This window comes from Adiantum capillus-veneris, chromosome 6 (assembly GCF_014529385.1).
Source record: "Adiantum capillus-veneris isolate H3 chromosome 6, ASM1452938v2, whole genome shotgun sequence".
NCBI lineage: Eukaryota > Viridiplantae > Streptophyta > Polypodiopsida > Polypodiales > Pteridaceae > Adiantum > Adiantum capillus-veneris.
Genome location: NC_140936.1, coordinates 101,985,859 through 102,009,701, shown reverse-complemented (window position 1 = coordinate 102,009,701; position 23,843 = coordinate 101,985,859). Strand labels below are relative to the sequence as shown.

The following is a 23,843-nucleotide window of genomic DNA, read 5'->3' as shown; positions in this document are numbered from 1 at the left end:
CATTTCATAAAGTCATCCAGTAGAATACTGTCAACTCTCAGTATCCCTGAAGCTCAAAGAGACATCAGTGACTTTAGTATCAAAATCGAGGCATTTGTTGATAGAGGAGCGGAGTGACTCCCCTCTTCTGCATCCCACTGCACCAGATCTCCAGCCAAGCTGAATTTTGGGTTCCGTTTGGAGTAGACTATGCTAAACCAAAACATCGAGGTAAAGTTTCACAATCCGAGGAGTATCTGCTAGGTTCTCCTCCTCCATCCACTTCGCATCAAATGCAGGAAAGTTCTTAAACTTAACCAAGAACCACCTTCGGACTTTACCTTTCTTCGTATCGTTATGTGCCAAAATCTGTTCAGGAACAAGAATCTCCTCGTTTTCTTCCACTTCGGGTTGCTCATCAGGCTCCCCATCATCAGGCACATCACCCTTAACAGGTTTCAAGAGACTCACATGCAATGCATTGTGAATCCTCCAAGTATCTGGCAGTTTCAATCGAAAGGAGACATCATTTATCTTTTCAGTTATCTGGAAAGGTCCGTAGTATCACATACTAAGCTTTGGAAAAAGCCTCTCCTTTCCCTTTTTCTTTCTTAGGCGTGCCTTCTCAAAAGTAAGAGCACCCAATCATCCTCCTTCAATTTCAAGTCGCGACGATGGCGATCCGCTGCCTTTTTCTGTCGTTCTTGAGACTCCTGCAAAGTCTCGCGAACCTTGGCAAAAGCCGTATCCAAATCTCGCGAATATTCATCCCCTTCAAATATCTAATCTTTCGTGCTCAGGAAGGATGGAACCTTCGCAGCACTTTCAACAATCTCACATGGCGTCTTCCCCGTGGAAGAGTGTATCGTGTTATTGTAGGCAAATTCCACCAAAGGTAAGCTCTTTTCCCATTGAGTCTTCTGATCCGAGATACAAGACTTCAATAAATCTAAAATCACTGAATTGGCAATCTCAAATTGCCCGTCAGTCTGCAAGTGGAACGATGACAAGAACTGCAATTGCGTGCCAATGTTCTCCCAAATTGCCTTCCAAAACAAACTCATAAGTCTGGGGTCTCTATCGGAGACAATCGTCTCATACGTGCCATGTAATCGGAAAATCATCGTGATCATTCTGTGTTCTTGGGAGATCAAAAATGAAATCCATTGCAATACTTTCCCAGGGGTGGGTGGGTATGGGTAAAGGCTGTTACAATCCATGTGCCTTATGCCTGTCAAACTTGACCTTCTAGCATACCAAGCAACTGCGCACAAACTCTTCCACATCCTTTTTGAGTCTCGGCCCAAAGACTCTCTACCCCCTTCATGGTGGTAGCAAAGCCGCGGGGACCCGTAAAAGGTGGACAGTGGCATTTAGTCATAACCTTATTTCTCAACGGCTGTGTAACGCACAACATAGTCTTTTTCATCAAGTAGCCTTCCCGAAGAGAGTATCCAGCTACTGTCTCCCCATCCCGTATCTGTGTGAAAATATCTGCAAAATCTGTATCTGTGGCATACTAATCGACCATATCCTCGAAGCTCCTATGATGTATTGCGGAAACAGCCAGAACCAATGGTTTCCGAGACAAAGCATCTGCCACCACATTCTTCTGTCCCTGCACATGGACAATCTGGAAGTGGAACTGTGACAAGATGTTCGCCCACCACATCTGCTTTTCTGAAAGCTGCTTCTGTGACAAGAAGTAGCGCAAACTCTGATGGTTTGTGAAGACAGTGAAATCCGCTCCGAGTAGGTAGTGCCGCCACTGAGTAAGAGCATGGATAACCGCCAAAAGCTCTTTCTCATAGATCTGTGTTGTCATCTCCGGCCTAGAGAACAAACGGCTCTCGTAAGCTATGACATGGCCTTCTTGCATCAAGACCGCACCCAAACTACGACCACAAGCATCACAAAATACTTCAAATGACTTCTGCAAGTCCGGCAAAGTCAAATCTGGTCCTGTAGTCAATTTCTCTTTCAATGTCCGAAAGGCAGTCACCTTTGTGGGTCCCCACGAAAAAGGTACTCCTTTCTGTGTCAAGATATGCAAAGGGGAAGCAACCTCTACAAACTTTCGTATGAACCGCCTGTAGTACGAACACAGTCCCAAGAAGCTTCTAACTTCATGGACATTCCTCAAATCGGGCCAATTCGGATAGTCTCTATCTTGGCCGGGTCCATTTGCACTCCTCCCGTGCTGACACAATGTGTCCCAAAAAGTGTATCTCTAGTAGGAAAAATTCACTTTTCTTTGCATTAATCACTAACGTGTGATCTCGTAATGCCTAAAAGACTTGAAGCAGAGGATCTCTGTGTTCTGCCTCATTCTTGGAGAAAACAATGATGTCGTCAAAGAAAGTGCCAACAAATAGCCTGTACTCTCGAAAAATCCTGTCCATCATTCGGTTAAATGTCGCAGAAGCTTTGGTTAAGCCAAAAGGCATCACCAAAAACTCAAATAACCCAAAAGTCGTCCGAAAAGCTGTCTTGTAGACATCTCTCGGCGCTATCCTGATCTGATGATATCCACTCTTCAAGTCAATCCTGCTAAAGCACGAGGATCCCTGTAACCTGTCGAGTATATCATCGATCCTAGGAATCGGAAATCTGTTCTTGATGGTGATTTCGTTGAGAGTGCTATAATCGATGCACATTCTCCAAGATCCATCTTTCTTCAAAACCAACAACACTGGAGAGCAATACGATGAAGTACTAGGCTGGACAAGACCCTTTTCCAAGAGGTCTTTTACTGGGTTCATAATCTTTTCATTCTGTACTCGGCTCACACGATAAGGTGGCCGATTCGGTGGCGTGCTTCCAGGTATCAGATCAATGGTTTGATCTTCAGGCCCTCTGAAAAGCAATCGGCATGAGTGTGGAGAAAAATCTTGGCGTTCTTTTGATCGGGTCAAAACATATTCAACCTTTATCTAGCGTTCAATTCTCTCCCAAAAGAATGAGTAAGAAACTGAAGTTCATCAAGTACAATCTCTAAGCCCTTCATTTATCAAAGTCGCTTTCTCGGCCCGGTAGTCAACCACGGCGTAGTTCTTGTGGTACCAAGGGATCCTGAGTAGAACGTCACTCGCATGCCCTGAACACCCCTGTCATTGCAAACAAAGTTTGCCAATGCTCGGTGTAATGGCAACATCCCATCCGGGTGCCAGTCGAACTACCTCTGTCTGTGGCGTCAGTCTGTCGGGCGTAATTCCAAATCGAGCCGCCAATTCCAAGTGAAAAGAAGTTGGCCTTGGCTCCTTCAAAAGAGCTTCTTGATCCTTCACTTTGCCCCAAAAGCGGCAAAGTTTGTACTTTCATTCATTAGATTCAGTGCAGTTCCCGCGCCATGTGGTACCAGTTCTGCTTTTCTATCTGCCTTTTCTGCCACATTCCTCAGCTGCTCTCAAACTCTCAGATCTGTCGTCGTCTTTATCATTCTGTTCTTTCTGTGCCTTTTTAGGGCACTTCGCAGAGATATGTCCCTGTTCCCTGCATCCAAAGCACTTCCCCTCTCTGATGAAGCGAGCTCTCTCCTCAGGAGTAAGCTTGGGTCGTGCATCATTTTTCTATGGGTTGCTCTTTTTCTTTCTACTTTCATTCCCAGAAGTCTGTTCCGCTCGTTGTGTCATGGCCTCATCTATGGGGTAGGTCAAACTGCCAGAGTGAATGGCAAAGCCATGACTCATCAACTCCTAAATAGAAGCTGACTTCTGTTCCAAGCAGTGATCTCGGATCTCTGTAGGTAGACCCAAGGTAAACTGCTCAATCTGTTCTCTGAATGAGATCTTCTTGAATGAAGGGGCGGGTAGAAAAGAGCTCCAGAATCTTTCACAGTAAGAATTCACTGTATCGCTCTTGGTCATCCGGAGATGGTTCCAAGCAGCTCGTATATCTCGCTCAAACTCTTGAGTCAACCAAGAAGAAATAAAAAGCCTCTTGAATTTCAGCCATGTAACTGGCACAGTCTTGCTTAATAGAAGCGTGGACCACCAAGTGAGAGCATTCCCCTTAAAATAAGAGACAGCTCTCCGAATCTTGGAGTGCTCTGAATAGCGTCCTCCCGCGAAAGCGATGTCAAACTGTTGTATAATAGACAAAGCCTTCGAAGCATCTGAGTATCCTGAAAAAGTATCAAACTTGATCGAGTGGCCACCTTCCTTAAACTCTCGGACTTTCTAGCTTTTATCTTCGAGAAAGTCATATTGGTTGGCTTTGTAAAAATTCTTCTTGTTCGCATAAAACTTTCCGTCATCGGAATCTGAGCTGTCTGTAAACGAGTCCTCAGTAGAACTGTCAGTCTCTGGGCAAGATGTAGCTTTCTTTGCCTTTTTCTTGCCCTTTCCGAAGCTTTGTTTCTTGCTTCGCTTTTTACCTTTTCTGTCTCCTTCGCTCGAATCCGAGGAGCTAGAAGAACTATCAGAAGAAGAAGAAGAAGAAGAAGAAGAAGAAGAAGAAGAAGAACTGGGTACTCCTTCAAATCGAACACGCTTCTTTTGTTTCTTTGCCTTGTCAAAAGTCGACTGACGACCCAAATAACCTGGAAAGTCAGTGCTTTTCTTCTGCTTTTTGCCGTGCTTTTTGGCTTTCTTTTGCGCGTCAAAAAGTTGAGCAATCCGTGCATCAACCACGTTCTCCAGTTCCTTCTCCGTATATTTTCTTGGAGGCAGAAGGTTTCTTGAGAGTGGGTTTCGAGAGTGGTGTTGTGGTTCTTTGCCACTCCATCTGTACCTCTTCCAAAGAGGTCTGGTTCATATATTTTGCCATCTTCGGGTCCTTGGCAAAATTGAGCATCATCTTTGTTGCATCGCTAATCAATTGACAACGCTCCATCTCTTGCCACTCCGCCTAAGTAGGCCAACGCGGGCCATACTCTCTGCCGGAATCTTCGTTGTGATCCCTGCCCGCATCTCCAGATGCAGAGGGAGTCGACTGATCATTGCACGAAGCCATAGGTGCCGCGGAAAAAAAAAATCGGGGATCGGATTTCTCGTAGAAGAGAAATCGGCCGTGCTCTGATACCACTGTAACAGACTTGGACACTCCAAGTCAAGAATCAACCGCTACAGCACCAAATAACCACTTCAAAACAATTCATAGATCACAATAGATTTGCACTGGCCCGGCGGAGTTCCGTGCCTAGAGATATTGGCCCCAAAGACTGGCGCCCCTTTCGGTATTTCTTTTTGTATTAATCAATCATCAAAGTACAAGAGAGTGGTTAGGGTTTCACTCTCAGACTCTGCATCCTGATGCTCTGGGAAGTGAAGCCCTCACCACTTATTTAAAGATACAAGGGATGCCCAAAAGCAGAGCCCCAAAAGCTTTTAAAATAAAAAGCATTAGTTCTCTCTCTCTTAGAGTCTTTTCTCTTTTTTCTTTTTTTTTAAAGGAAAATTCGCGTTGCTCATCATTTTCATTTTTTTATAAAATTTTCAGCCTCTGCGATTTCCGGAAATTAGGGTTTCTGGCAGAAATTAGGGTTTCTGTTGTCCGCCACGTCATCACTTTGTGACAGAAGGAGCCACAGAAGACTTTGTGTCACTTTCGGCGCGGCCCAAAGAAGCAAGCGTTGCAGACCTTTATGAAGTTCAAGTATCGCATGACCCACACATCAGAGTTGGCCGACGACGAGTCCATTCCAGGATTCCAAACGTTGTTGGCGATCTCCCTCGACACCATACAGTTCGGTACCAGTACCTCACTTTGAAAAGGATGGGATGTCATATGCACATCTAACCCTATGTGTACGTGGACAAGCTACTTCATGACGTGGGTTCAGTTCAGTTCAATTCGCCTAGCTTAGGAAGTGTTCTGGCACTTTTGTGAGTCTGTTCGCAGACCCTGCATGTCCAGGCACTTAAACTAGATGCATATCCTCTGGTTGCACATAGCATGACCATCAGATTTCAGTCAGAACCCATCAGGAGCATTTTTACATTGCAGTGTCAATAGACCTATTTTTCCTATTTTAGCCATTTTTCATATTCACCGTGACGGAACACCAAGGAGCACCAGCGTTTTCAGTTTTCAGTTTTCAGTAGTCAGACACCACAGTCGAAGTCCCGAACCTCGCAGATCTCACCTTCCCGCAGTAGATCCTCGCCGCACGGTCGGATCCCGCGAAGTTTACAGTTTTCAATGCGTCGTCGTCGCCTTGTCGTCATCGACATCATCACCAACATAGAGTCAGAATTCAGCAGATAAAGATTTGCATATTTCAACTATTAGCATTTTCAGATTTCAGCCCGTCTCCTCGTCGTCATCAACATCGTCGACAAATCCAAAGCATTGTAGAGATTTGTGCAATCAATAATAGACAGCTCTCGCCATAGAGAGTGGAGCCTTCGGAGGAGGGTTTTGACAACATTCTGGTGTTGTATTCTTCTCTTTCTATCTCTCAACCGGATGCACTTTCATTCACAGTGTTTATGCACTTTGTTTGTGTCCATTGCACTCTTTCACTAAAGGAACGGAAGGCTCTCCCTTCCGTAAGTAAAAGGAACCCTTGAGCATAGTTCGGAGCACTCATCTTGAGCAAAGTTCAACATTCACTTCCGCTGCACCTTACATTCGTATCAGAGCTTCGGCAGTGTTCTGTATCACTCAAGGAAAGAACCACAAGAACCACATAATTTTTTATTTTATTTTACTTGTTGCGGTCGCGCGTAACCCAAGTTCTCTTGGGCTTGCCGATTCCTAATCATGTTTTTGAAGAGTGACAGGAAACCCAAGAAAGAAGGGCTTGTCCAGCCTCCCCTTGTGCCTCTTTTCACTCATTGAGAGCGGACCGTGCACTTAGCGGCCGGCCAATCGACGTGAGGTGAGAAAAAGCAACCTTGGTGTGAGCGCAAGGCCACCAAGGGGTGCGCCCACAGGAAAGAGAAGAACTCGGGTAAAGAGAAGAGCCTTCTCTAACACAGATTGCAAGCTAAAGAAGAACCTCAAAGACTAGAGAACCTCAAGAACCTCAAGACTCCAGAACCTCAAGAACCCAAGACCCACAAGAACCCAAGTTCTTCGTGAACTTAAGAACCAAAGATCTCAGTGTATGGTCATCACCCGAAGCAGAATGGATACTTTGCATGAAGGTGATGGGCATGAAGAAGGTGAAGAAGAATTTTCCCCACCAGGACTCGCAATGAATCTTCACCAAAAGGTGACTATGGCTGTGAGAGCCCTTGTTCTAGACAATGGGAGCACGAGGCTACCACATATGTCGCAAAGGGGTTGCTCTCAAGCTTCAATGGAGGGATCCATCGCGTAGAGCACACTCACATTAAGGGGGCGTAGTGCACTGCCAACCTCAGAAGAGGGGGAGAGACTTCTCTCATGTAAGGTGCAGCGGAATGAATGTTTGCGCTTTGCTCAAGATGAGTGCTCCGAACTGTGCTCAAGGTTCCTTTTGTTCTTATGGAAGGGAGAGCTTTCCGTTCTTAATGAGAGAATGCTATGATCACAAACAAAGTGAATAGACACTATGCGTGCAAGTGTATGAGACTGAGAGATAGACAAGAGAATACGACACCAGAGACGTTGTAAAACCCTCCTCCGAAGGCCCCACTCTCATCCACGAGAGTGGTCTACTTATGATTGCACAAACTGGTACAGACGGTATGCATGAGACTGATGCAAGTCTAGGCTATGTCGACGACTACGACGGGGATGATGAGGCCGACACTAGGGCTGAAATCTGCAATCTTGTATCTGCTATCCAAAAACGCTATGGACTGAAATTTGCGACTAGTTCAACAACGCTGATTCTGGGACTGTTTTCTGAAGGTCTTTGTCGCTGAAAATCTGCAGGTTTAGGGCTGAAAACTGATGGTCTTTCCGGCTGAATCTGCTACTCTTTAGGGCTAATCTTGCTGGTCTTTTTAGGGCTTATCTTGAAGGTACTTCACTGCTGAAAATGCCTGCTGAATACTGCCAAAAACGCTAGGTTTATGAGGAACAAAAACGCTAGGCTGATGGGGAACAAAAGCGCGAGGCTGAGGTTCTACAAAAACGCTATTTGTTGGGGGTTTGCTGGCGAAGATGCTGATGCAAAAACGCTATGCAATGGGACTTGTTGGCGAGGGTGTGATGATGCAAAACGCTAGAGGGGGATCTGCTGCTTGGAGGGAAGGTCCACCAAAGCTTGGTCTTGCTGAGAAGTTGCCTGCTAAGCTTGGCTCATGTTGCCTCTTCTGCCAAATAGTGCTAGCTCTAGTTTGCTTATATACAAGCTTAGCAAAATTGCCCTACCTACTTTCCAACAAAAGTCACTTAAAAATAATAAGTGAAAAATGTCAAAAATAGGTAAAATATGCTAAATGCACTGAAAAATTCCCTTGAAGGATTCTAATGGATTCTGATGGGAATGCTTATGATCATGTTGTGTGCAACCAGAGGATATGCATCGACACTGAGTGAGTGGGCATGCACAGTCTACGAATAGACTCACAAAAGTGCCAGATCACTTGTAATCTAGACTGACTGGATTGAACTGAACCCTGATCATGCTGTAGCTTGTCCATGGACACATAGGGCTGGATGTATCACGTGACATCCCCTCCTTTTCAAAGTGAGGTACTAGTACCGAACTGTATGACGTCGAGAGAGATCGCCAACCACATCCGGAATCCTGGAAGGGACTCTTCCCCGGTCCACTCTGATGTGTGGGTCGTGCGGTACTTGAAGTTCATAAAGGTCTGCAACGCTTGCTTCTTTGGGCCACGCCGAAAGCGACACAAAGTCTTCTGTAGCTCCTTCAATGCTTCAACTTCGTCGAGAGTCATGCTTCTTTCTTCTTTAAGAATCTCCATGGCTGAAAATTCATGAACCCATTTCCAACACAAAACCATGAACATACCTATTCCATGTAAAGTGAGTGGAAAAAATCTCGTCTTCCTTAAAGACTAGACATGCAATGTAGATGAACAAAGAGACGGAGTGCCAAACCGTTCACCACAAACACAAAAAATGAAATCGAATCTTGTCGTGCTGACCTAAATCAATCAACTGTGGCAAAACACAATGGAAATGTCCATGCTTGGTGCTCATACTTTCTTGTGCTCTTTCCACAACTGTGTCGTGCCAAGGAAGAGACATGGGATGTGATTTCCTTGAATGCATACTTTTCAGCTTTTCATGAACAATCCGCATACATTCGTGCTCATTCATGAGTGAAACGTGCTCAACATACAATATGTCATGCCTAGGAAAAGGGATCACGTAAAGACGCTGACTAAAATACAGGCAACGATCACGAATGAAACACTCGTACAATGCGTGTTGACTAATCATACGAACACATAATACTTCCTGTAAGGGTTCTTTGGACCTAGGCTCGAGAGCCAAGATCGGTACGTCGTGCTTGATCGAATCTGCAATGAGGTTAGCTTTGCTAGAAAAAGCATCCACTAACACATCATCCTTGTAAACAATCACATTCATCTTTATGCAACTCATCATGCTTGTGAGAAATCACATCCTGATCATGCAAATCATTATGCTTGTGAGAAATCACATCTTGATCATACAAATCGCCATGCTCATCATTATCATCCAAATCATCATGCTTATCATTGTCAATCAAATCATCATAATGCAAATCTTGTGTGTCATGCTATGGAGAAAAAGGAGACTGAGAGAGTCTCCATCTCTTGAATCTCTTACATCTGTGCCGGCACTTGAGAAAAGAGTCGCAAGAACTCTTACATGTGTCAGTTGCGTTGTTCTTGTCTTGACTTTCTTTCTGCTTTGTCTTTTGCGTGTCTGCGTTTCATTTATGCCATTCTTGCTGCATTTCTTGCTTCGCGTTCTAAATTCCTTTCCATAAACATCAGCTCCAACTCCTCCATAGGAGTTAGTGCAATCCTTGACGTAGATGGGGAAGGACGAGGGTCGGAAAAACCTCGTGGTGGGGAAAAGTCTTCTTCGCCTCTCTCATGCTCATCACCTCCAAGCGAAGTATCCATTCCGGTTCGAGTGATGACCATCCACTCAAGTCGTGGGTTCTTGCGGTCTTGGGTTCTTAAGTTCACGAGGAACTTGGGTTGTTGGGGTTCTTGAGGGTCTTGAGGTTCTTGAGGGTTTTCTTTCGCTTACAAACCGTGTTTGAGAAGGATCTTCTCTTCACCCGAGTTCTACTCTTTCCCGCGGGCGCACCCCTTGGCAGCCTTGCGCTCACACCAAGGTTGCTTTTTCCCACCTCACGTCGATTGGCCGGCCGCTAAGTGCACGGTCCGCTCTCAATGAGTGAAAAGAGACACAAGGGAAAGTTGGACAAGCCCTTCTTTCTTGGGATTCCTGTCACTCTTCAAAAACACGATTAGGAATCGACACGCCCAAGCAAACTTGAGTTCGTGCGACCGCAACAAGCAAAAAATTTCTTGTGATTCTTGTGGTTCTTTCCTTGAGTGATACAGAACACTGCCAAAGCTCTGATACGAATGTTAGGTGTAGCGGTATGAATGTTTGCGCTTTGCTCAAGATGAGTGCTCCGAACTGTGCTCAAGGTTCCTTTTGTTCTTATGGAAGGGAGAGCCTTCCGTTCTTAATGAGAGAATGCTATGATCACAAACAAAGTGAATGGACACTGTGCGTGCAAGTGTATGAGACTGAGAGATAGAGAAGAGAATACGACACTAGAGACATTGTAAAATCCTCCTCCAAAGGCCCCACTCTCGTCAGCAAGAGTGGTCTACTTATGATTGCACAAACTGGTACAAACGGTATGCATGAGACTAATGCAAGGCTAGGCTATGTCGACGACTACGACGGGGATGGCCGACACTAGGGCTGAAATCTGCAATCTTGTATCTGCTGTCCAAAAACGCTATGGGCTGAAATCTGCGACTAGTTCCAAAACGTTGATTTTGGGACTGTTTTCTGAAGGTCTTTGTCGCTGAAAATCTGCAGGTTTAGGGCTGAAAACTGAGGTTTCTTTAGGCTGAAAACTGATGGTCTTTTCGGCTGAATCTGCTACTCTTTAGGGCTGCTCTTGCTAGTCTTTTAGGGCTGAACTTGAAGGTACTTCACTGCTGAAAACGCCTGCTGAATACTGCCAAAAACGCTAGGTTTATGAGGAACAAAAACGCTAGGCTGATAGGGAACAAAAGTGCTAGCTGAGGTATTGCAAAAACGCTATTTGCTGGGGGGGTTTGTTGGCGAAGATGCTGATGCAAAAACGCTATGCAATGGGACTTGCTGGCAAGGGTGTGATGATGCAAAACGCCAGACTAAGATGCTTTCCTAAAACGCTAATGGAAGGGGGATCTGCTACTTGGAGGGAAGGTCCACCAAGGCTTGGTCTTGCTGAGAAGTTGCCTGCTGACCTTGGCTCCTGTTGCCTCTTCTGCCCAATAGTGCTAGTTCTAGTTTGCTTATATACAAACTAGGCAAAATTGCCCTACCTACTTTCCAACAAAAGTCACTTAAAAATAGTAAGTGAAAAATGTCAAAAATAGGTAAAATAAATGCATTGGAAAATTCCCCTGAAGGATTCTGATGGATTGTGATGGGAATGCTTATGATCATGCTGTGTGCAACCAAAGGATATGCATCTACATTAAGTGACTAGGCATGCACGGTCTACGAATAGACTCACAAAAGTGCCAGATCACTTGTAATCTAGACTGACTGGATTGAACTGAACCCTGATCATGCTGTAGCTTGTCCACGGAGACGTAGGGCTGGATGTGTCACGTGACATCTCATATAGCTACCCAGAGAGGAGGCACTGAAGGATGAGGGAGGGCGAGAGAGCAAGAGAGAGACACTTTTGTATGCGCAAGTGTGCCAAGTGGCACACATAATAACTTAAAAACCATTCAACTTTTAACTTTTAAAAGTTCCTACGCTAATAATGAAATGTGGTAAATTAACTCACAACTGCACACATGAACGCTACTTATGAAAGCGTTAGCTGCTCCCCGAGCGCAATGCCGTACCGACACTACTCCTACACCACCTGTTCGCACTTGTCTGGATATTTGGTCCTGGCACAAATAATTTAACTTAATTTAATTAGCTTATCCTAGGGCCTTATTAAACATAATTCGGGCCCTAGAATCACTGTTCTAAGGACCCCATCTCATTCCTATGCTCGCACTGACATGCGTAGTTTTTGTGAGCCTGAAAGCTGAGGCTACTGTCTACCCCTTATTGAAGGCCCGATTTCCCAATCACTAGCTAGGGCATCAGGGTACTTTTCTGTTAGTGTCCCTCTAAGGTGCTCTCGCCCGCATTTAGGCGCACTAGAGGCCCTAGAACTAATTAAATAATTATTTCTCGTAAATAAATTAATTACTTACAAAAACTAGCATTGTCATAGCACGAGGCGTTGTCTGTTGAAAGCAAGGCGACGAGGGGCCTTCTCCCAACCCTTCACTATGCCCCGAGGTGGGGAATGTTGTAGCTCAAAGCGATGAGGAGAGTGGGAAGGACAGTCTCTCACCATGTGGCCAAATTGATGGGACTTGAGACAATAATCGAGTAAACCGGTATCCGTAGACGGACCTGCTCTGTGGTGGAATCACCGAACCATACTGTATCCGAAAAATGGGTGTCATTAGGTGCGTAGACCTCTATTCGGGGTGTCTCGATCTTCTAGCCAGCGAACCTCGTATACCCACACCCCACCTAGCAGCTACAGTGTACACCAGTAACACATCTGAGAGCGCGGAGGTGTCTCGATCCTTGTAGCCAGCAAACCTTGTATAACCACACCCCACCCTAGCAGCTACACCAGTAACACATGTGAGTGCGCGTGTGTGGAAGCGTGAGAGGAGAGAGAGAGAGAGAGAGAGAGAGAGAGAGAGAGAGAGAGAGAGAGAGAGAATACAAACGCTAGCTGTAGGGAAAGAGGGGCCGATCAGTCTCCTTGACTACCAAAGCATGAGGCTGTACAATGCACCCCACCCTAGCAGCAACACCAGTAACACATGTGAGTGCGTGTGTGTGGAAGCGTGAGAAGAGAGAGAGAGAGAGAGAGAGAGAGAGAGAGAGAGAGAGAGAGAGAATACAAACGCTAGCTGTAGGGAAAGAGGGGCTGATCAGTCTCCTTGACTACCAAAGCATGAGACTGTACAATGCCACTGTCAGGCAGTGCAAAGGGATGCTCCACGACTCAACAAGGAAAAAAAGATATAGGGAATATCCCATGGGCGCCTAGCTCAAATGGACGGGCGGATAATGCGGTGGGTGGCCAGCCCGGTGAGCCGTACATGTATGCCCTGAGTGAAGCAGCAGAGTGGTGTAAATCTAACACTCCCTCTCAGCACTGGATGTTGAACAAACCGCACGAAACTGAAGATGTGAGGCAAATGATAAAGATAGCTGCTGAAGGACAAGACTCCGCGAGTGTAGCAGCAGCTGGGGTGTCACGACCGCCAAGAAATCTCCATGGTAAAGTGCCGTCACGAGAAAGTGTAGCTAATTGTTGTACTTTGTCGATACAGGGTGAAGATACTGCGTGAAGGTCTGGAACTGAGTGTGAAAATAACTCCTTGTCGTAAAAGAAGTGCCAATAGGCATGCAAGTGTCCTGCTCAATAGGATCTGTGGTGTCTGTAGTCAAACTATCTAGAGAAAATGGGGAAGCCCAAGAACCGTCATTAGTATGACCGGAAGCCTGTCAATGCATGAACCTGCAGTGTGGCTAGGTGGCTAAGCTGTGTAAAACTCCAAGAAGGCCAGATGTAGCAATCTGCGCCATAAAAGTCCTCCGAAACAAGGAAAGCCAGACTGAACAGTCTGCACTGTAGAAGCTACCGTAAGCTGCAGCAGTCACCGATAGACCGCAAGGATTACCATCGAATGGTGTCATGTCGGTAGGTAGGGTAATCCAAGATGAGGGGAAAAGCCAAACTCAACAATTTGTGCTTTGAAGGGCCTCTGAGAAGAGGTGTGGTTAGACTAAGTTGTCTGCACCGTGATCATCCTGTAGTAGGGAAGCCAGACTGAGAAGTCTGCGTTGAGAAGATCCTCTGAGAAGAGGAAAGGCCAGGCCAATCTGTCTGCGTCGTCTTGCATGTCTTTCTTGCCTCCAATCCTCCGATGTCAACCAAAACAAAATCCGCGCCAACAACGCCACCAAACCGCATCTTGGTGTGGCTCTCAATGTGAATGAGTTGGGAGTCGCCTACTACCCAGGTTGGGGGGTAAGTCTGTTGTAAGGTTACTGAGGGTGAGTGTAAGAAACTCTCAAGGTAGCAATCCAAATAATCAAGAGTATAGAAGAGCAGCTGCACTACCATCCAAGCCAAGCTCCGGGTGACTCCGGATGTAGTCGCGTAATGATGTCTGATCTCCCGCATCTTGCGGGTAAACTCTCCAAGAGAGTCCAAAGCACTGAAGCCCCACTCCCGTCTGTAGCTCCAAGCAATGAACCTGTCCAAGAAGAGATCCAAGATCCTATCCCTAAGTCCATGTAGATGCTCTTGTGTAAGCAAGTGACCTGACGTGTCGAGGTCAAGTGGTAAGTGTTTGTCCACCCAAGATGGTGGTGTCTTCTCTGGGAATGTCGGAATCCCATATGCCATGAGCATGGCCATTTCTCGTGTGAACTCCTCTTAGGAATGCATAGGTGTGTCCATAGCAAATCCCAAGTCACCACCCCCTCTGGAGTGCACAACCGCCGAATGATGGTTGGAATGAATGGATCTCCCAAGGATCGTACACCCATAGATGATAAAGCTGATGTAAAAAGGTACCGTAACTCCAAAGCTAAAGCTGTCCAAATAACCACTCAGACAACCACCGGATGGTGTCCTGACAAGTAAAGGGGTAATCAACCACGCAATGGATGAATGTCCACCCTGCTGTCAGCCCAAAAATCAAATACTAACAGGCTGAATTTGCTGCTGTACAGCAACAACAGCAAGCTTGTACGCCACCGAACAAGGTGGGAGCGTTGCAGACGAAGGCAGTGGGTATTCCCTGTGTATCTTAGCTCTCTAGGGGCTGAAATGACAGAGAAAAAGCAAGAAACAAATGTCCAGAAATGAGCCGGATGAGGAGGGAAACCACCTGTGAAAGGCAGGGATGCCTAGGAGCAAGAACCGATTAACGGTAAGGGTCCTCTCTCTCTCTCTCTCTCTCTCTCTCTCTCTCTCTCTCTCTCACACACACACACACACACACACACACTTTTTTTAGGGGGGGAAAAAGGGAGCTGTATTCTGTGTACATAAGAGACCTCTAGAGATGCCTCATGGCCTATCACCTAGAGGAAGTACAAAAGCAGGGCAACAACGTATTGACTATGTAAACATCAAGGTGGTTTGTACGATGAGTGTAGAATGAACCATTGTGGGGGTGCATGCCACGTGATATGGCGATGATCCCGATGGAAAAGAACTGACGACCTTATCCAGGTGTGAAGAAAGACGCATCAACATTGCTCCGCTGCCCTGGAGGACCCGACTGAACAATCCCACTGACTGCAAAGAGTATGCAGCAGCTCATTCCAAATGGCTATCAAAATGGTGCACGTAGGGGAGGACTCTGAGCCTAGAATGTGAGCACAGTGAGCCTTCCACATAGTCCAGAGCATGATGCTGCATATCGTGATGTAAACAATGTCTCGCTGGTAGAAATCCAGCTGGTGACATGCACATGGGATCATTTGTAGAGTGCCCGGTCTATATCCGAAAGGAGTAAGCATGAAGACCAGTTTTTTTTTTTTTCCCCGAGAAAAAGATCCTTCTATTAGTTAATGAAAACTGCCCATAGGGTTACGTCCACCTCTGCAAGAGAGGGCTACAACAAGCATGATGGGGAGACTCTCCCAATGAAAAAACAGCATATATACAATGACGCTAAATCAAGAGATGGGAGGAGGGAAGAGCCACACAGGTGGACAGTAGTGCCATTTGAGCACCCCCTGGACTATGGTGAAGAGAGGCCCAGGGCGCCAGAGTCGAAGGAAAGCCTCGCGGCGCTCCCGCATGCGGTCGGAGCTACCCTGTAGTCCCTCAAGCTGTCCTCTGAGAGTATGGATCAGCTCTAGCCAAAAGTCACGAATAGTCTCTGCCGGTGGCACATGGCGAGCCTCAAAGATGCAGAAACAGCGGGCCCGCCAGATGAACCAAAGTGTCAGGCCACTGATGAGCTCCCAACACTCCTCTCTCTCACTGCACCACTCCTGTGGAGTAAGCTCTGTAGCAGGCTGGAGTGTAGGTCGCCCCCCCTGCATCACTAATCCTGCTGGTGGAAGATAGCTCAAACTGAAGTGCCGGGCCCGTGAGTGTGGACCAGGCCGCTGCCCCCCAAGTGTACTGTCGAGCCGTGGAGAGAGCAGGCATCAGCCGAAGAACTCGTAGCCACACCTGCTGGGCCGAGGGACAGTCCCAAAGACAATGACGCTGACTCTCCACCAACTGGTCACAGGCTGCACATGCGGCCGAGAGACCACTATGCACAAGCCGACTCCCTACTGTTGTGGCTCTGTATGCAACCAGCCACTGAAACAAAGTGACGCGCCTCGGCTGTCTGGAGTCCCACAGCCTCTGCCAAAAGGTTGCCAAGAACTCGACTGTGAGGCCCTCCTCCTGCCAATGACGTGCTGCAGCGGGGCGGGCCTCTCTCTGTGCTGCAAGTATATGACGTCCAAGCTGAACAGTGTACTGAAAGAAGGGGACTCCTGGGCGATCTGCAGAAGAGAAGGGGTCCCTCCATAGCCACTCCCCAAGATCCCACTGTACTCGTGCCAGTGGACAACACTCCCAAGCCCATAGCCTCCAGTGTCCAGTCTCAAGAGCTGCTTGGTCAGGGTCTATGACGCAAGTCCTCCCACAGATGCCCACAACTCAGATCCTCTGGAAACAACACTCTACTACCTGCGGGGCCTCTACTGCAACTCGTTGTAATCGTCCCCCACCCTGGAGCTCAAAGAACAGGGCTGGGACAGTCTCTGAGCAGGCCCTGACTGAAATGAGAACCTCCAGTCGTGTGAAGGCTCCCATCCACCGGGGTGCTACTGGCTCGAGAGGCGTGAGCCACTCAGCTGGAACTGACTCTGAGATGTCCTGACACATGCTCTGCATCCCTCTCATGCCCTGTACCTCCTTTGACAAACCTGTGAAGGTCACCTAGAGAGCGCGCTGGACCTGCTGCCATGGGACCCCAAGAAACATGAGGCCGACTCCCAACCAAGTGGCCTCTCTGAGTGCTAACCATGGGGTTTCAGACGAGGGGCTGCCGTAGGCGCTCCTCCGTGCACGTCGGCTGTCTCTGCTCTAGGCCACGCCGTAAGAGCTCCCAAGATCGAAGCAAACTCACAGCAAAGCGGTCCTCCAATCTCCTGCTCAAACCAACTCGACGTAACTCTGTAAAGATCCATCTGGTCAAAGGTTGCCAAGGGCCTCCTGACTGAGGCACCCTGGCACGAAGCCTCTGCAACAAGAACTCCTTCCAGGGCTCCTCGCTTGGAAGAAGTCCTCTGACGACGAACTTCCCAAGAAGGGCTCTGCTTTGCTGTGCTGGATCAATGATCCCAAGCCCTCCCTAAGGACAAGGAAGTGTGATGACCGACCAAGCCACCTTGGCTCGGGCAATCTGAGTGTCACGACCTCACCAAAGGAAGTTCCTGATCAGCCTCTCTACCTGGCTGATACAAGAACTCGAGAAGATCCAGCAAGAAGTGATGTACCACATAGTCGCCAACAACACCTGGTTGGCAACTACTACTCTACCAGCCAGCGAAAGTCGTGCTAAGCTCCAATGTAACAGCTTTCTCCTGATGGACAAGAGAAGAGGAGCAATCTGCTCCTCGGGGGACAAGTGCAAACCAACCTAACAACCCCAAGTACCGAACTGCAATCCCTGGGGGAATCCACCTGAAACCCTCTCCTGGCATCCAAACTGGCACAGGAGCACTGCCAACCGAGAAAGCCGAGAAAACCAACGTGCTGTGACACCAAAAATCTGCTCATCGCCTCCGCATAGAACAGAAAGAGAAAGGGGGCAAGAGGACAACCCTGTCTGACCGATCGTGTGAGCATGAAGCGCTCACCTCTACCTCCTGCCAAAAGCACCTGACTGTGAGCCTGTCTGTACAAAGCTGACACCCCACTGATCCAAGCATCGGAGAAGCCCATCCTGCATAGAGTGCCCTCTAGAAAGTCCAAGTCAACTCTGTCGTATGCCTTCTCAAAATCGAGAAGAAGAATCACAAGGTCCTCCCCACAGAGCTGTGCAAGGGCAGAAGCCTCCCAGAAAGTGAAGATGTTGTCAAGGATGCTGCGTTCCTTGACAAAACCTGTCTGAGTCCCATGTATAAGGCTCTCCAAAAGTGGCTCAATCCTCAAACTCAGAGCCTTGGCAAGAATTTTGTAGGCTGAGTTGAGGATGGTGATGGGGCGCCACTGTCGAATCTCATCCAAGGAGCCACCCTCCTTTGGAATGAGGTAAATCAGGCCCTCACTCATGCTACCCGGCATCACTCCTGTGTACAGAATGTACTGAAAGGCACTACAAAGATCTGGGCCAAGCAGGTCCCAGTACTCCAAGAAGAAGCTGGGAGTCAGCCCATCCTCACCTGGACAGCTACCACGAGGGAGGGCCCTAAGAGCCGTATGCAGCTCCTCAAGTTGAAGAGGCATCTCTAGCCTCTGGCGCATCTCCTCAGTCACAAGACAAGGCATCTGTGCCCAAACTTGCTCCTTGCATGCATCCTGCTGCTCTGACTGGGGCTCAGCTGACAGTAACTCACGGTAAAAGTCAGTAGCAACTGCACGCATATCCTCGGGCTCACAAACAACTGACCCATCGGGTCTCCTCAACTGATTGACCTTGGCTTGCGAGTACCGAGGTCCCACTGTCTCAAAAAAAGCACCTGTCACTCTGTCGCCCACCTGAGTCCACTGAGATGCCTGTCGGTGAAAGGCAAACTCATGACGCCTCTCCTCTGTGCAAGCAAGCTCCTGTCGAGCCTGCTGTAACTGCTCCTCCAACCATGAAGACCAGGTTTGTCAGGACTACATCATCTACTAAATTTCCAAGAGTTTTTCCGGCACGAGACCGTTACATGCCTTATGGTTATCCTTGTTATCTTCCGCAAACAATAATCACTAATCCTCCTCCACAAATAAGAAATTTTAGGCAAGATATTAAATATATTCCCCTCACATCAGTTCAAAAGGAATATTTGCAACAACATAACCAGTGCTTTAAATTGGCCATACTTTTCTTTGTTGCCTATTCACTCGAAGACCAAATCCATGAGAGAATCGGGTAAATCCTAAGCGCAGTAAACCAGCAGTTGGCCTAATTGTTAATATCATTGGTGCTCTTACACATGATGAGTCTCAAGAACTTTGTAGACAGATTCAACGAGTCAAGGCCTTAATTTTCTTTAATCCAGGAGCTACAAAACATTTGATTTCAAAACACTTTGCAAGAGAACTGGAAATACATTATGCATAGCTAGGGAAATACTTAACTACAGAATTAGCAACAAGTGAACTTGCTCCCATTGCACCATTAATTACAGGTCAAAATACAAGCTTATTCTGGACCAGTGGATTTTCACATCATGAAGTTACCTCATTCAGATGTCCACCTAGGAATGTCTTGGTTCTATAAGAATTCTGCCTTGGCGCAGAACCACCCAGCCAATTTTCTAATGCTTATCCAAAGCGTTAGAAGGAGAGTTGGAAACAAAGTTTGCAGACCTCTTCGAAGGTGGATTTATCCGCCCATCATTCTCACCATTCGCAGCACCCATCCTCTTCGTCATGAAGAAGAACAAGTCGGTCCGATTATGTGTTGATTATAGAGCATTAGACAAGTTGACGATGCCTCACATCGAGTACACTTTGGAGCGATTGGATGGCGCAAAGTTCTTCACTAAAATCAACTTGAACAGTGGCTACCGCCAAGTTCGCATTTTGACGCCAACATTCCAAAAATGGCTTTCAAAATAGAACGTGGCCACTATGATTTTGTGGTGATTCCCTTTGACCTCATGAGCGCTCCATGGTCATTCAATAAAACCATGTCTTACGCATTTTCCATTCTTATTGAGAAGTGTGTCTTCATCTTCCCGGATGATATCTTGATCTTTCGGCCACATATGAGCAGAATTTTTTGGATGCGGAGAAGGTTTTCCGGACCTCGAAGAAAATCAAGTCTACACGAGAGTCTTACAACCTTCCTCAAGGGATGCAAGACCAAACGCCAGAACCTGCAAGTAGAGGGAAAGTCTTCGGAGGCTTTCTACGCATTTCAGAAGTTGGCATCCGAGTCCCTCATCTTGAAGCTTGCCTATTGGAGTTCAAAGTCATCACAGATGCCAGTAATAAAGCCATTGGTGCAGTTTTGCAGCAAGAGTCACAACCTGTGGCTTCTTTGAACAAGAAAATGGATAGTGCCCAATGCAACCATCGCTTTCTGACAAGGAATTGTTTGGCCTTCAAACATTGGAAGCACTTTCTTTATGGTAGAGAGTTCAAAGCAAAGTTAAAACAGACCATCAAGCCATTTAGACCATGCCTAGTGCTCATTGGAGCGATTGCCAAGCCAAATGGAGTCAGATCTTCCAGAAATTGGGTGGAATGATAAGAGTATGTGCCCGGCAAGCACAAGCAGATGCTCTTAGCCAGAAGTCCGGCATAGTACAGGCCATCCAGCCAGCCACAGTCTTGGAGATTTAGGGCATGGACTTGGATAGTATGAAAGCAAAGTATCCTGACTCTATCGAGTTTAGCACTCCATACAATTTGGCCTTGGAAGTTAGCAGGAGAGCCAGGACATTACACTCTACAAGACGATTTGCTCCTATACAAGGGTCGACTCTGCATCACAGAAGCAAATCAAATCAGCAAAACAAATGTAGTCGATGGGATATATGCAGCACTAGAGATAAGAAGAATTCATGCAATATCAATAAGTCGCAACCTGGACAAGTATTTCACGAGGTAGAATCTGCATGTCTGCTAATACAACAATCACATATACTTGGATGAATCACAAAAAAGCCCAAATTCACCCATAAGGAAGGCTCGGCTATAATGAAGCCTACAACTCAGAAAAAAAATTAAATAGACAAAATTTAACCAGCAGAAAAAATTTAATTGATAGGCGCTAAAGTTAGTATGCAAAAGTGCACTCACAGATTCATGTCGTTGGGAGGTCCATGAATGGGTATGGGGTCCAAGATCATCCCATGAAGCAAAGTCAATCACGCCTACATCTCGCAGGGTGTCAATAAGCCATCGAGGATATTGCTCGAGCTCTTTCTCCAGAGCAGCCTCTCGAAGAAGATAATCTGATTGAAAGCTAGGATGAGTGCATGACACCTAAGGTATATCTGGGTCATGATCAGCAAGAGTGTCCTCGTCCTCTTGTACAAATGTGGAATCCACGGCAGGTGTTCGAGCATCATGAACAGGGGATGCGGCACAAGCGGGAGAATCACCACATGTAGAGAAGCCAGCTAGGGAGGAGGTATTTGCCACAGCGAAGGGCTGCCAAAATCATCATGTAGATCAACAACAGCATCAGAAACAAGTCATACATGCGTCAAGGACCCCTTTGAAGTGCTAGTGGGTGCCCCCTCTAGAACAAAGGACTCATCAGAGACGGGGGTTTCTAACCACCGAGCAGAAAAAGCAAGCGAAGGTAAATCTGAGCAAATTGATACAAGAGCAACAATAGTGTAAGAAACCAATTATGCCATGAATTACTTTCACTACCACAAATCTGACACTTAATCAACAAAAATTGAGATTTTAAAACTATTATGAAAATTGAATACTTAAGACACAAGCAATCTCTTCATACTCGAAACATATATAGTTCAATTCGATGTGGCATACCTCCTCTCAAAAAAATGGACCTCCAAAAGGCTGCTTGATCTGATAATTTTGTTTCTAGAACCACTTTTTGTGAGGAAAATTTCTTGCCTAATGAGTCTATCATGATCATTAAATAGAAGCGATCCACCCCAGAGTCAAATGCAAATTCTTTTGCACAAGGAAGGCCCAAGTCTCAGGTGTAAGGTGCAGCGGAATGAATGTTTGAACTTTGCTCAAGATGACTGTTCCGAACTGTGCTCAAGGTTCCTTTTTCTTATGGAAGGGAGAGCCTTCCGTTCTTAATGAGAGAGTACAATGGACACACAAAGTGAATGGATATTGTGCGAGAAAGTGTATGAGACTGAGAGATAGAGAGAGAAGAGAATACGGCACCAGAGACGTTGTAAAACCCTCCTCCGAAGAACCCACTCTCTATGGCAAGAGCGGTCTACTTATGATTGCACAAATCTCTACAATGCTTCGACTTGCCGACGATGTCGACGACGATGAGGATGACGACGAGACGGGCTGAAATCTGAAAATGCTAAGGGTTGAAATCTGCAAATCTTTATCTGCTGAATTCTGACTCTATTTCGGTGACGATGTCGATGACGACGGTACGATGACGACGCACTGAAGACGCAGATGTTGAAGTCTGCGTTTTCGGGGCTGAAACTGTAAACCTTGGGGAAACTGACCGTGCGGAGAGGAACTACTGCGGGAAGGTGAGATCTGCGAGGTTCGGGACTTCTTTTGCGATGTCTAAAGGCTAAAAACTGAAAACTCTGATGCTTCTTGGTGTTCCGTTGCGGTGAATCTGCAAAACGCCGGGGCTGATCTACAAACCAAAAACGCTAGGGCTGAAAAATGTTATATTGTCGCCGAATGTCTTGCAAATGCAAAACGCTAGGATGATCTGCTGTGTCGTGTTGACGCCGGGCTGATTTGTTGTGCACAAATCTCCAAGGCTGGTCTTGTAGATGAAAAATGCTAGGGTTGTCCTGCTGATGCAGAAACCGCTAGGCTTCTTGGGTTCTGCTGAGAAGTTGCTTGTTGAACCAGTGCTCCTGCTGCCTCTTCTGCCAGAAAGTGCTAGCGCTAGGTTTTTATTTATACAAACTTAGCAAAATTACCCTACCTACTTTCCAACAAAAGTCACTTAAAAATAATAAGTGAAAATGTCAAAAATAGGGAAAATAGGCCTATGCAATGTAAAAATGCTACTGATCGTATCTGACTGGAATCTGATGGTCATGCTGTGTGCAACCAGAGGATATGCATCTAATCTAAGTGTCTGGACATGCACGGTCTGAGAACAGACTCTCAAAAGTGCCAAATCGCTTCCTATTCTAGACTGACTTGACTGAATTGAACCCTGATCATGTTGTAGCTTGTCCACGGACACATGGGGTTGAATGTGTCACGTGACATCAGGTGCATTTGCCCACTGGATGGAGAGGTGAATTCATGAAGCAACAACTTCTTATAAGCTCCTAAGTTGTGAGTGCTCTCATTGCTCAAAACACCCAAATTCTTAGGATAAAAAATCTTTTAGTCCTAACTCACATAATGGCGATTTAAAGCTTCAAAAGCATGTCGAATCCTTTGCAGCAACATGTAATCAAGAGCATTAACCATCACAGAAGTAGAGTTGTTTCTTAGAACACATCCGCACATGGGAGTGCTACCTCCGACCTAGCGTGTTTCAGAAAAATGAAGACGAGCCCCCTCAACTCTACCGATTTTGGCAGAATTGACGCTACCCTCGCTTTATCTAGCACACACGACAATCCTTCTATAGGCTTTTCAAAACTCCTCAGAAGCTTTTCAGAATTGAATATATGCTTCCCTCCAATTTTGCCTGCGTAAGCTTTACTCCGTCGCCATGGCATGCGAAACTGCCCTTATACCCGCCATACAATCCAATGCCCCAATCCCTTCATTCATGAAAAAGAAACCTTCGCACTGCCACATCAGATTGTATTCGTTGTACTGTCTTCCGCCCTCAACACCTCAACATCACATCACTTCGCCATCGTTTGCCCAAGCTGAGGCACGCAGCTGAATGATATTCTCCTCC

At 46.6% G+C, this 23,843-nt stretch overlaps 1 protein-coding gene across 2 annotated transcripts in view; it reads right to left on the bottom strand.

Moving 5' to 3' along the window:
- LOC147455990 (uncharacterized) overlaps positions 1-21,612 on the bottom strand; it is a 39,166-nt gene extending 17,554 nt beyond the window's left edge. For both annotated transcript variants that reach the window (XM_086514583.1, XM_086514584.1), the window contains exon 1: positions 21,080-21,612. The gene's annotated coding sequence lies outside the window, so the exon portion shown is untranslated. The remainder of the gene's footprint in view (positions 1-21,079) is intronic.
- Between the last annotated feature and the right edge of the window lie 2,231 nt (positions 21,613-23,843).